This window comes from Dipodomys merriami, unplaced genomic scaffold, assembly GCF_024711535.1.
Source record: "Dipodomys merriami isolate MVZ:Mamm:240054 unplaced genomic scaffold, mDipMer1.0.p SCAF_153, whole genome shotgun sequence".
Lineage (NCBI taxonomy): Eukaryota > Metazoa > Chordata > Mammalia > Rodentia > Heteromyidae > Dipodomys > Dipodomys merriami.
This window is the reverse complement of record NW_027202860.1, coordinates 1,321,007-1,334,897: the sequence shown is the minus strand read 5'-3', so window position 1 is coordinate 1,334,897 and position 13,891 is coordinate 1,321,007.

The window sequence follows — 13,891 nt, the reverse complement described above, 5'->3', positions numbered from 1 at the left end:
ATCATAGAGTTTAACTAACTTCTAATAAAACTTTATTTTTTAAAAAAATCCAGTCATGTATATTTGGTCCACCAGCTATCTGTTACCTAGTCTTGGTCTTCATAACAGGCACAGAGAAAAACATTTGCCAGATCAATAGCTACTTACCAGGTTGCAGGAGTAATATTGATTTGATCCATCAAGCAAGTCACATCTGGAACAGCAGCTGCATTTGGAACCAACAACTGAGATCTTCCTTCAGAATTCCTGAGTGTTCTACATAGGACAAATGAGTGAAAGAAAGGGGTAATGAGGATATTATCCTGTCCTTGTGTTTTGGTTCAGTCCCCATTAGTAGCACTAATCCTCACAAATTTTTAGGTGCTCAATATCACTTTATTGACTATTTTGGCCCGTGGCTTGATGCTGTATACCAAGCTACAGAATTTAGTAGCTTAAAACAACAAAAAGTTATTATATTAGCTTCACTCATTAGTTTGTTTCAAGCACATTAATAGAAGCAAGTCATGACAAGTCATAGACCCACTGTAAAAAGAAATATTTTTCTTTTCTCTCTCTCTCTCTCTCTCTCTCTCTCTCTCTCTCTCTCTTTTTATTGTTGTTGTTGGTCATGGGGCTTGAACTCTGGTCTTGGGTACTGTCCCTGTGCTCTTCAGCTCAAGGCGAGTGCTCTACCACTTGAGCCACAGTGCCACTTCCAGTTTTCTAGTGGTTTATTGGAGATAAGAATCTCATGGACTTTCATGCCCAGGTTGACTTTGAACTGTGATCCTCAGATCTCAGCCTCCTGACTGGCTCCTGGCAGAAATATTTTTCTTAGACCTCTATTTTTTTTTTTTGTCATAGGGTTTGAACTCAGGGCCTGGGCACTGTCCCTGGGCTCTTTTTGGTGAAGGCTAGTGGTCTACCACTTTTAGCCACAGAGCCACTCCAGTTTTCTGGTGGTTATTTGGAGATGAGTCTCATGGACTTTCCTGCCCATGCTGGTTTGAGCTCAGATCTCAGCTTCCTGAGTAGCTAGGGGCTCCAGGCATAAGCCACCAGTGCCTGGCTATAGACATCTCGTGACTGGGGCTGGAGAACACACTACTAAGATGGCTTGCCAAAGTGACTGGTAAGTATTTCTTATCATTGCCTTGGAAGTCACTTGAAGGTGGTGGAAACTGCAGCTCCTCACCATGTAGACCATTCTATGGAGGACTCTGGGCTTCCCCAGGACATGAAAACTAATTTCCAAAAGCAAGTATTCCAAGGAGCCTGGATAAAAGCTTCACATCTTCTAAATCATGTAACCTCTAATGTTCTATATCACTTCTGGAATAGTCTGTGTATTAAGTGAATCACACATATAAGCTCAGATCCAATGGGAAAAAGAATTAGATTTCACCACAGTTCACTTTCCACAACAAAGTCAATACATGGAAAATAACCTCTGGGAGACAGTCATGTTGGAGTGGCTGGAAGAAACAATGACATATACTTCCTGCAAATATTGCTTCAAATATTGTGTAATGGAAGACTCACATTTGAACTGTTCTCTGGCCTCCAAACCAAGCCTATGGAAAGGGAGAAAAGAATCTGAGGGAACACTATGCAATGACTGCCTGCATTCTCTGTCTTGAGGAAGTGTTGGTTTTCTGATAACTACACAATATGTCCATCTATGTCACCCAGCTCAGACTTCAACAATGTAGATTTTTAAAAATGTTTTTGCTATCATAAGTATTTGTATAAAGCAATTATCATTCAACAAAACAACTTATGAATACAATGCATTTTGATCAATATCACCGTCCAACATTCTCACCCATCCTCCCCAAGCCACCCCTTTCCCTTACTTTTCTTACTTTTGTAGAATATGCATTGATTTTTAGGTGACTGATGTCTGATACATGTTTTATATCCCATAACTCATCATTACTTTGGGGGACCTCCTTTTCTTAATATATTTTAAAAACAAACCCAAGTGCTCCTGAAGGAAAGAACATCCCACAAATCTGCCTGTTTCTATATGCCATGCTGCAATAGCTCAAGAACCAGTGATCAAAATGTGAGTCTGACATCAGTGTCTGGGACGAACTCTACCACTGAGAGGATGGAGGTCCCATTTGTTTAGATTTGTGCTTTCTAGGGGGACTTCTTATTCAACAGTGAGGTTCTTGTCTTTGGTTTTCTCAGAATCAGGTCTCCGTAGAAGGCTCCTTGGTTGATGAGTTGATAACACTGATTACGAATAGGAAGACTCAAATGGAAGTTCAGGGAAAGAAGTCAATGAACAATGAGTTATCAAAAAGTTGAAAATCAAGTTTAATTCCAGTGCAAATATATAAATCAGAAGTATCTTCCCAAAAGGTCAAGGCACTACATATCTGTGAAGTATCACTAACCATCAGATGAGGACAGCAGTAGATGGGTTGATCTCCTGACACTTCCAATCTTGAGAGAGGGCAAAAGTCACTTGTCTTTGGTGACAGAATAAGGTTATGGTTTGTTATCATGAAGCTGCTAAGCATTCCACATGCATATCATAAACATGTTTATGTTAAGAAATAATTATAATCATTCAAATTCAAGTTCAAAGTGCATAAGTAGTTGAATCAATTAGCATTTTTTTGTATTATTATGTTCATACTGTGGTGGGTAAGATTTCTCCTCTAGATGAATGTCAACTGAAATATCCTGTTCATTTTCTTTTCCTTTTTCTCTTTTATGTAGCCCAGACTAACCTTAAGCTCAATTATCTTCCTATTTCATTCTCCTGATGGCAATGTATCAGAATGCCCAACTTTAAGGGTTCTCCTAACATGAAAAGCCATAGCCAGGATGTCCTGTATGATACTGATTAAGTCATTTAACTTCCATGCATCTTATTTGACATCAAAAAGTTGCAGTGAGGATTGAAGGAGCTAATGTGGGCAAATCACCTATTATGTGACTAATACAGAACAAGGAGTCTGGCAATATCATTTCTCCCAGGTAAGTGTTTTTTGTTTTGTTTTGTTTTGTTTTTTGGGTCCAGTCCTGGGGCCTGAACTCTGGGCCTGGGAACTGTCCCTCAGTTCTTCAGCTCAAGGCTAGCACTCTACCACTTGAGCCACAGCGCCACTTCTGGCTTTTTTCTTTTTGCTTATGTGGTGCTGAAGAATCAAACCCAGGGCCTCACGCATGCAAGGCAAGCGCTCTACCACTGAGCCACCTTCCCAGCCCCGTAAGTGCTTTTTTCTAATGTGAAAACATTATCAAATTTTACAGACCTATTGAGTCATTGGATTCCAGTGAATAATATTTTATGTAGCTGAGGGTCTACTGAGCCAGGTGAAGTAGCTAAAGATACAGAAGATATTTAAAGAAAAGACCTCAAGTGTTTGTCACTTAGTTTAGCTCCTTACATCTGCCTATTCCAAGCAGGTCATCAGAAAGACATTTCCTTTCTCTTAATCTAAGCACAAGTAGCTGGATGTCTCTTGAAAGTGACTTTTACAATGCCAGGTATCACTGTGCCTCAATCTCCATTCATTACTTATTCAACACACACTTCATTTATACCTTGCAATGGTCCAATGCATATCAAGTCTGTAGCCTTAAGGCAGCCCCCACAATATCCTATAAAGAGTGTTCAGATTATATTTCTGCTGCAGAAGCATTTGCTCTTCCATTTAGAATCATTTGCTCTTCTATACAAACACCCTGTTTGTAGGGTTGCTCACTGTTTTATCATGGTTTGTTTAAAGCATTTTATACTATTAGTTTCTAATATCTGAAAGTTAGCTTACAGAACTCCAGAATATTTAACAACTAGTTCTCAGGAGTTTTAATGAGCCAATGTACGTATGTGTAAGGTATTCGAAAAAAGCTATGGTAAGTCTCATAAGGCCACTGGAGCAGACAATACCCCCAGAGGTCTATTTTTTTGTTGCTATTCATCTAACTTAAAGTTGTCCCTCCTTGTTTTAGATGGAAATGTTGGGAATGAGAGGAAGGACAATGCTGGGATTGATGCCAGACAAGCAGTAAAATAATTGTTATCATAATTATAATATTGTGTATTTCAATGGCAATTTCTCTTCAAAGGTCTTATAGCACTTTTCTGAATCCCCCCTTTAAATTCAAAAGTATTTATAAAGAAGGCAGAGTAAGTATATTAGGATTTTACTTAGAAATATAATTTACTACATGAGAAATGATTTAAGAAAGTGAATTAGTGAAAGACAGGTGGATATTTTAATGGCATATTTTTTGAAAAAGTATCACCAGTGCATGGGTCTTTGAGGAAAACTCTAAAATGTCATGCTAATAGATTTTCAGATATTGTATTAGGACACACAACAAAGTTGGCAAGCATCAGGATAATGAAAATCATCTCCTGACTTTAGCCAACCAACTTACTGGAAGTATTTTAAATGACCTGGTCTCAGGACCCTGTCAACACACAAAATATTCTGTTCCTGCAATTGCAAGGGAAGCTTGAAATTGCAATCTAGTAAGATGATCAAGTGAGTAAGAACTACATCCAGGAAAGTATCTAAGTAGGCAAGACACAGGTGAAGGAGCCCATAGAGGCTCTTTTCCTGTGATCTTTGAAGCACAAAGGAGAATACAAATGGATGTCAAAGTTTCTGTGAACTTTCAGATACCACACATAAATTTGTGTCCATTTTTAAGCACATTCATGATGATGAGATTGTCTATACTTTTCATCAATTTACCCACTGTTATCTTAGTGAAATGACATAGGAACTGCCAACTGAGAGATCCCTTAAAGAGTACATTTGGTATTTCTTTTAGCAGTTGGTCCCAAATTCACCATTTTCTGCATGGGTATATTGGCCCTTGCATTTCCCTTTGGTTTCAACTGAAGGACAGTAGACTTTGCAGAAAGATTTCCTATATTCATATCCTCCCCTGTCAATTTGCTTCTGTGCCCAATCTGTCTGCAGCTCAGTTTTCTTATGTCTAAATGATGACAATAATGATAGTAAGTTGCTATTTTATTGGCTTTGGAGACATGCTAAGCTCTACCACATTGATCTTCTCCCTTTATATCAAATACAGTATTCCATTTTACGTCAGTTTTTTTTCCCAAGCTATTCTCTTGCTTGGAAAACATCCAGGTCTCATCCTTTTAGTCATGGACTCCTGATGATCCTGCTGTGCTCAGTTCTCATTCCACTATATCAGTAAACCCTACGACTCCTACCACTGAGACCAGTCTCACTTTAGGATGTTCTTCTACGGGAGCCAATGGTTTGCTGCAGTCGGCTCACACAGACTACAGAAAGCTGGTTGTAAAATATGCTGGCATTTTGTAAGCTAGGAACAGTTGGTAGCTTGAAATCAACCATAGTGGAAATATTTACACTATAAAAATTAGAAGGTGCAGCTGGGCACTAGTGGCTCATGTCTGTAATCCTAGCTACTCAGGCGGCTGAGATCTGAAGATTTCAGTTCAAAGCTAGTCTGGGCAGAAAAGTCGGTGAGACTCTTATCTTCAACTAACCACCAGAAAACCAGAAGTGGTGCTGTGGCTCAAAGTAATAGCGTGCCAGCCTTGAGTGAAAAAACTCATGGACAGTGCCCAGGCTCTGAGTTTAAGCCTCACAATACATACACACATACATACACACATACATACCACACATACATACATACATGCATATATACATAAATAAATAAATAAATTGTAAGATGGTAGATGCTACCAAAAAGGTGGCTTAAAACAACTGATATATATAGGATTTTGTACATTTTTTGTCATATATATTACAATTTAACTTAAAAGCCTCTGAAATAGACTGGAATTGTGGCTTTAGTAGTAGAACACTTGCCTAGTATAGCAGGAAAGGTCCTGGATTCAATTCCTCTATAAGAAAACGAAATAAACCAACTACCCCAGAGAACTAAACAAAACCCAGATGACTTATCAAAAATGGAGAATAGGCTGGGAAGGTTATCTCAGTGGTAGAGTGCTTGCCTTGCATGCATGAGGCCCTGGGTTTGATTCCTCAGCACCACATAAGCAGAAAAAAACTGGAAGTGGTGCAAAGGCTCAAGTGGTACAGCACTACCCTTCAGCTGAAAAGCTGAGGGAGCAGCGCCCAGGCCCAGAGTTCAAACCCCAGGACGACAAAAAAAAAAAAAAAGAAAAAAATGGAGATTATACGTATGTCTTAACATCTGGGCTGCAGTGATCTGTGAATGCCCTTCAGGTGTTAAGAGTATCAAGCCCAACAGTGACCTAACAAACTTCTAACAAGCTTCCCCACAAACTCCTGGTGGGGTGGGGAGGACTTCCATTCCTATGTTAGGCAGTTAACCTCAATAGGAGCCAGTTTCTGCCCAAAATAGACTCAGGTGGATCTTCTTAAGACAGAATGCCCCCACCCCCACTACTACCCAGAGGTTTGGCAGGGCCAGGCAGAATTACCATGAGTGAAATCTGGCTTCAGTGAAGACAAGACATACAGCTGCAGGAACATACCAAACCACTTCTCCAATTTGAAGATGCCCGTCACTCAGCTATAGGTAAGTCAAGTGTAAATCCAAGAACATTCACCTACCAAAACGAATGGAAATCCTAAATCAATTTGCAGAGTTATGGGGTAGGGGTGTCTTTTTAGTCTAGAACCTTTGAATCTTCACTTATGAAATGTGATGGGCAGGACTTGGCCCCAAATCTTATCTTTAGGGCCTTGAATTATAAACATAGGTTAAGGTGTAGACTATCAAAGCCTTCTTGGCTGGTCATCTAGGGCCACCTTGGGAGCCTAACACAATTTTCTGATGGAAGGAGTCCTAACTTCAAGACTTCTCTCCACAGAGAGTCTGTACTCTATTTTTGCCTTCAGTATACTTGCTGCTTTACAATACAATATTTTTTTCCCTGATCACCAGGTATGAGAAAACCCAACCAAACAATAAATAGCTATGGCATTGTACCCATGGTCTCATGTCATTGTAAAATTGAATTTATCTAAAAAGTCTACTTTCAACACTCTCTTCCCATAGAATTGGAATAGAGCTTCTTTCAGATTATTTCTAAAGGTAGGTTCTGATTTAGTAGATGAGGCCCAAGGATCCATGTATCTACCCTATTTTGTGGAGGTTCCCAAACTGCCAACCAAAAGACTATACTTGGCTAATGTAAACAATGCTGCAATATATATGGTTGTGCTGATGGCTTTAGTTTGACCTGGTTTGTGGTCCATTGGATAAATGCCCAGGAGTGGATTTGCTGGTCATAGGGAAGCTCTATGTTTAGTCTTTTAAGGAACCTCCATACTGCTTTTCAGAGTGGTTGAACAAGTTTACATTCCCACCAATAGTGTAATAGGGTTCCGTTTTGGCCACATCCCCACCAGCATGTGATTCTTAGTTTTTCTAATAATGACCAATCTAACTGGAGTAAGGTAGAATCTTAATGTTGTTTTCATTCACATTTCTTTTATGGACAGAGATGTTGAACACTTCTTTATGTGTCTATTGGCCATTCTTTTTTCTTCCTTTGAAAAGTCTCTCTTTAGGTCTTTTGCTCATTTATTGAGTTTTTTTGAGGGTTTATTTGGGGGGGTAATTTTTTGGGCACTAAGTATATTTTAGATATGAGGGTCTTATCTGATGCATAGCTAATGAGGATTGTCTTCCATTCTGTGAGCTTTCTATTTATCATGCTAGCTATGTCATTTGCTAGGCAGAAGCTCTTCAGTTTGATATAATCCCATTTATACAGCCTTTCTTTGATTTGTTGTGATTCTGGATCTTTGTTTAGGAAGTTTCTCCCCATGCCTAGAAGGCTTAGGGTTTTCCCTACTCCTTCCTGTAATATTTTCATAGTATCTTGCCTTACATTGCGGTCTTTGATCCATATAGATTTGATTCTGGTGCAAGGTGATAATATGGTTATCTAGCTTTAGTTTTCTGCACATTGATAGCCAAGATATGGAATCAACCTAGATGAATAAAAAAAAAAGTGATACACACACACACACACACACACACACACACACACACACAATGGAAGTCTACTCATCCATTAGAAAGAATGATATTGTACCATTTGTAAGAAAATGGAAAGACTTGGAAAATAATATATTGAGCGAAGTAAGCCAGAGCCAAAGAAATACAGGCTGCATGTTTTCCCTCATTTGTGGTAACTAGAATGTGCCTATAATTCTACAAATAAAAACACTGAATGACTAAAATAAATAAATAAAACTGGGACATGATAAATTATATAGGACCTTTGTCATTAACATGCAGAGGCCAAAGGAGGCTATGCATAGAAATGGTGGACAAAGGCTCAATAGTAATGGACAGATGATCATACAAACTAGTATTCTATGAAATGTTCTCCAAGAAAAGGAAACAAGAGACATTCTTTAGTTGCCATTGTTGCTGCTTTAGTTTTTTTTCTTTTGTCTTGCTTGTTTGTATTTGGGAGGGTAAGGGAAGATATATAAAAGGTAGAACAAGGATGAACAAATACAATAGTGATACTTACTAGACACTATGTGAAAAATGAAGTGGATATCTTATTAAGGTTGGGAAGAGAAGGGAAAGTTGGAGAGGGTGATGGAAGGGGAGACATGGTTCAGAAAGAATTATACTGATTACACCTGATTCATGTAACTAAACCCTCTGTATTATCAACTGTACAAACAGAGTGAAAAAAACAGAAAAAAAGAAAAAAGATTTATAATTGGAAATAACAAGCAAAAGAATACACTTAAACAGCAGGCCTAGGGGATGATACATTCACAAAGTAGTATTTGGAGACTGAGGGCTACAGGAATACAGGATGGCTTCCTAAGACTATTGTGAGGTTCCATCTGTACACCCAAATCTACCCACCAACCCTCAAAAAAATTTTTTGGTTGGTCATGGGGCTTGAACTCTGGGCCTGGGCACTGTCCCTCAGCAATTCAGTTCAAAGCTAGTGCTCTACCTCTTGAGCCACAGCACCACTTCCAGTTTTCTAGTGCTTTATTGGAGATAAGAGTTTCATAGACTTTCCTGCCTGGCCTGGTTTCAAACCACAATCCTCAGATCTCAGCCTCCTGAGTAGCTAGGATTATAGGCATGAGCCACTGGTGCCAGGCCAACCCTCAATTTTTAGAACATACAAATTATATTAAGGTCTATACTATGGTATTAATAGCACCTACTCTTTCTCAGCTCACCCCTAACACAATCAGGAGAATATAACAGTGACCCGCTATTGACAAATCCAAAGTGCTATGAGCTCCTTACTCAAGTATACCATTGTTTCATAATAACTAATGTCTCCACAGCTCTTTGGAATCAGTGTTGGGTTGCCACATTCTCTGGCATCCTCTCTTAGCTACCTGTTTCTTTTGTTTTTATTTCTAGTTGTTCTTGTTCAAATATAAGCTGTTATAGTCACAATACTCCCATCCATAGCCTCATCCTAAACTGATTTGTTCTTTGTCATGTGCAGGTGGCAAACCTGTGGCCTGGCTAATCAGGGCTCATAAATGTCACAATGCTTTCTCAGGGGTAATGTGGTTTTTCATTTCTAAATTGTATCTGACAGCTTGTGTGAGACCAAAAGGCCAGGGCATTTTTAGTTTTAGTTAAGCAATGTCAAAATCCTTCAGGTTGAAGCTAAATCCTCCTGTTTTTTTCTTTTTACTGCTCTTGGAGTGTTAGGTGAGGCCACAGAGTTTATTCAGAGCCAAAGGCACAGGCTCAGGCACAGGCTCAGGCTCAGGCTCAGGCACAGCACAGATGGGGCTGCTCTGGGTTGATTCTCCTATATTTAACACAGTCCTAATTACCCACAGGTCTCTGAGTAAGGAGGGCTGACGAGCAGTTCAAGTTCCCTGCATAGAAATAACCCCAGAATAGTTCCAGCGTTGTTTCTAATTGCAATAGATGAGCAGACTGTCTCATTAATCCTCTCCTATCAGCATGCACACGGGCTGCCCCAGAATAGCCCCAAGTTCAGCCAGCCCACTGCAGGCTTTGGGCTGCTGGGTTTGTACATATTTGGAGAGGGAGAGATCTCCCTAGGGATGGGGGAGTGTGTGCGTGTGTTTGTGTGTGTGTGTGTGTGTGTGTGTGTGTGTGTGTGTGTGTGTGTGTGTGTGTGTGTGTGTGTGTGTGTGTGTTTGGAGGTAAAGCAGTCTATGGATTTTGGAGTCTTAGAAACAAGATGTGAAAAAGTACAGGAAACCACACTGGGTTTGGGAAAGAATGATCCCCAAAAGTTATATAAAAAAAATAGCTGAAACATGTTCTTGAAATTCCTTCACCTTATTCAGGCTTTTTTTTTTTTTTTACATTTTTGTGGGAATGCATATTATACTCAGATCATGCTCTCACTTTCCTGTCTCTATTAAGTGTAGGATTTGATAGCAATCATTTACATCTCAGTGAGAGTGTACCACTAATAGGTTTCAACATGTTTCTAACTTTACAAATAACAAAGGTCATTTGCTGTTAGACCCTCCGGGCAATCTTGTGAGGTGAGTAATGACAGATATACTTCTCCTTCTGTAAATGACTAAAGCAAGGCCCAGCAAATGACAGTTTGTGAGCCAAGTTAAAAAATGAGAGATCTCAGATAAGAAACCAGATCATTTCTCAGTTCAAGGAGACACTTGGTTCCTTGTTAGAGAAATAAAGTATATTAGTTATGGTCAGATGGACACAGTGGCAGGAGAAGTCTCTGAGAACAAGCATACTGGCACTTGAGTCTCTGCGCACATTTAAAAATTATCTCTGAGCCTCAGTAATTGGAATAATCAGATAACATAACGAACATATGAAGGAATAAAACCCTTACTTCCATAATGACCATGCTATTTTGTATTTTCCCTTAGGAAGGGTAGGTGATTTTTCCAGCAAGCAGAGTTCACAGAATGACATACAGATGAGACCTTCTCCCTCCACCCCGCACACACACTTTCCTTGCTTATCTATTTATGAAATTAGTCCAGATATGTTACACTTTATGTGAGATGAAGTGATTTGGAAGTCAAATTTCCCTGATGTTCTAGACATATTAACTATTCTTTATATCCAAGTGTCTCTACAGTGATAACGAGAAAGTGGAAATTGTCTCATCTTATACCCAGAATCTAGAAAGAAAAATGTATGATGGAAAACAACTGACAGGTTTCTTCAAGAACAAATAAATGGATGCAACTGAACATAGATAATGCCATCTACAAATTCAGACCTCTGGAGCACAATAAAGTTGCTTTCATAAGACACTGTCCTTCAAAACCTTCCAGGGCCCAATTTACTTGTCCTTTGGAGGACTTCCCAGACTATCTTTCCTCTCTCTTCACCCCTTACCCAGGCAGAGTCACCTTTGCCCCTTATTTCCCAGAACATTTTACATATTCTGTGCATCCTGCCTGCATTCCTATATGTAACTTAACAATTCAAGTGGCTCTTATCCATCTGTCATGAATCCTTCAGAGGAATGATACCTTTGCTGTTGGTATATCCACTAAGAAATAAATGTAGGGAACTCAGCCCACTTCTTGATGAGAGAAGAAATCTATAGTAATACTTGAAAGTTACTAAGGGTTCGCACAGATGTCTCCAGTCACTGTCCAAACATCTTGATATCTATCATCTCATCCAGTTCTCATACCCTTTGGGAAGGTGGGCATTACAGAATCCCTGTTTTATGGTACCTGGAAGCTTTGTAAAGTTCAATTCTTAACTTAGGGTCTGCAGAGAGAGTCATATGGGGTCACAGCATTAGAAGCCCAGTCTGTCTGACTTCACATGATTGTTTTTTAATTTCACTGCTAAACTTTCTCCTTTGTAAAGGAGCTTAGTTTCTTTCATTGCTTGAACAAATGGATGAATAATGGAAGAAATACAGATGGGAGGATCGATGCATAGTGGGTAGATGAAGGAACTCATTGCTTAATCTTCCAACTTGTCTGCTCTCCCCTTTATCAACTCAAATTCTGTCACCTGTGACTGGTGTTGATCTCTTGATGCTTTGAGTAGCCTCCCCAAGAAGGTGAGCTTTCTAGAGCAGTGGTCATGTAAGTTTGAGTACTGGCTACTTCAGGGGGTTTCTACAAAGATGAAGTTCATGTGTGTAATACGGTCATTGTACAACAAATGTTGATTTTCCTCCAGATTGAACATATGAAAACCTTTATGTATTTTGGGGTTTAAAATTTAAATTTAGAAAATCTAATCCCAGCACGACAAGACATGCCTTTCAGTATCCTGCTTGAAGAAGTTTTGTGCCCATAGTGGATAGGGCCAACTGATTTCTCCCATGTGCCCCATGAAGGAAGAGCATGGCGTCTTTTGAGTGATATCTACTAAACTCCATACTCTCAATCAAAGCCTGCACACAGTAAACTGAGAGTCATTCTGCAAAGTAATCATCCTGTCATAACTTAACTGTGAAGTCATAAGACCAAAATGACTAAAAAACTTTCTGATTAAGCTAAAGATAGAAAGCAAGAGCTGGGAATATGACTTAGTGGTAGAGTGCTTGCCTAGCATGGATGAAGCCCTGGGTTTGATTCCGCACTACTAAATAATCAGAAAAAGCCAGAAATGATGCTGTGGCTCAAGTGGGAGAATGCTAAGCCTTGAGCAAAAGAAGCTCAGGGACAGTGCTCAGGCCCTGAGTTCAAGCCCCAGGACTGGCCAAAAAAAAAAAAAAAGAAAGCAACCACAGGTAATCTTGGATCATATCCTTTATTACGAAAAAGTAGAATAAAGGACATGGGGGTGGGGGAGACAATTGGTAAGAGTTGAGTATAAGCTTAGTTTTATAACAATAACCTGGCTTTTCAGGTATCAGATTAGACACCTCCTCCTACAGAAAATTTTCTTTAATGTTCTGAAATCTTTGTCTTATTCCCTCCAGTTCCTGCCCCCTGTCCCACATTGGGCCAGCACTTCTTTTAATAGTTTTATCTCTTTTGCTTTGTAACAGGCTCTTTACTTACTTGTCTGTGTACCCCAGAAAGTCAAGAACTGGGAAGTCGCCTATATTTATCCTCAGTGCTTGGCATATTTCTTTGCATACGGTAGATTGTTCTATCAAGGGCTATTGAATAAATTCAGTAATTAGATTACTATAACCCTGAAAATATTTCTTTTTATTTTCTTGTTTGTTAATCCTCCTCAGAATGACTCGTCACTGCTAATAGTAGTTTTATCTTGTGTTTGTAAGAGTTTTGGTAGCCATTTATCTAAAAGGTACATTAACAATCATAATAAAATAAAATCAACACTCAGAGGAACTTGGTTCTAGGTTCAAGAATTCAAACACTGTTCTGTGAATGGAGCCAGAATTCCCTGGGATGATTTGCTTTGCTTTATTTCTTGAGAGTCCGGCTTGCTCCATAACCCACACAGGCCTGGGAAATCATAACCCTTCTGCCTCAGTTTCCTAGTGCTGGGATAACAGGGATGTATGCACCACTACTAGATTCCTAGAATGATTTTTAATTTTTCCATATTATATGACTTCATCTCTAAAAATGTGGATCCATTTATATTGGATGGACCCAGATGGTTTCCTAGGTGATCCTGCAGCACTGGGTTACAGAATCACTAGACAAACCCTCCATTTACTCAGACCTCACAGCTAGAAGTGTTGACTGGGGCAGGTGTCAGGACTCTCAGCTCCACAGGAGCTTTTCAGGGCCTCATTTCCTCATTGGGAACTCCTCCCTCCAGTGCGGCAGCTTCTCACCTGGCACCCAAGCGCATGCTTGAGAACAGGCTCTTTTTCCCCCCTTTCACTGAAATAGACAGATTTCATTGCTGAGTGAAAGAATGTCTTAGGGCAATTCTAAAGGTGATGACTTTTAGAATGAAATGTACTCTTCAAGGAGAGGATCGTGTTCATAGGAGCCCTAGTTTCTGTTGTTATGTT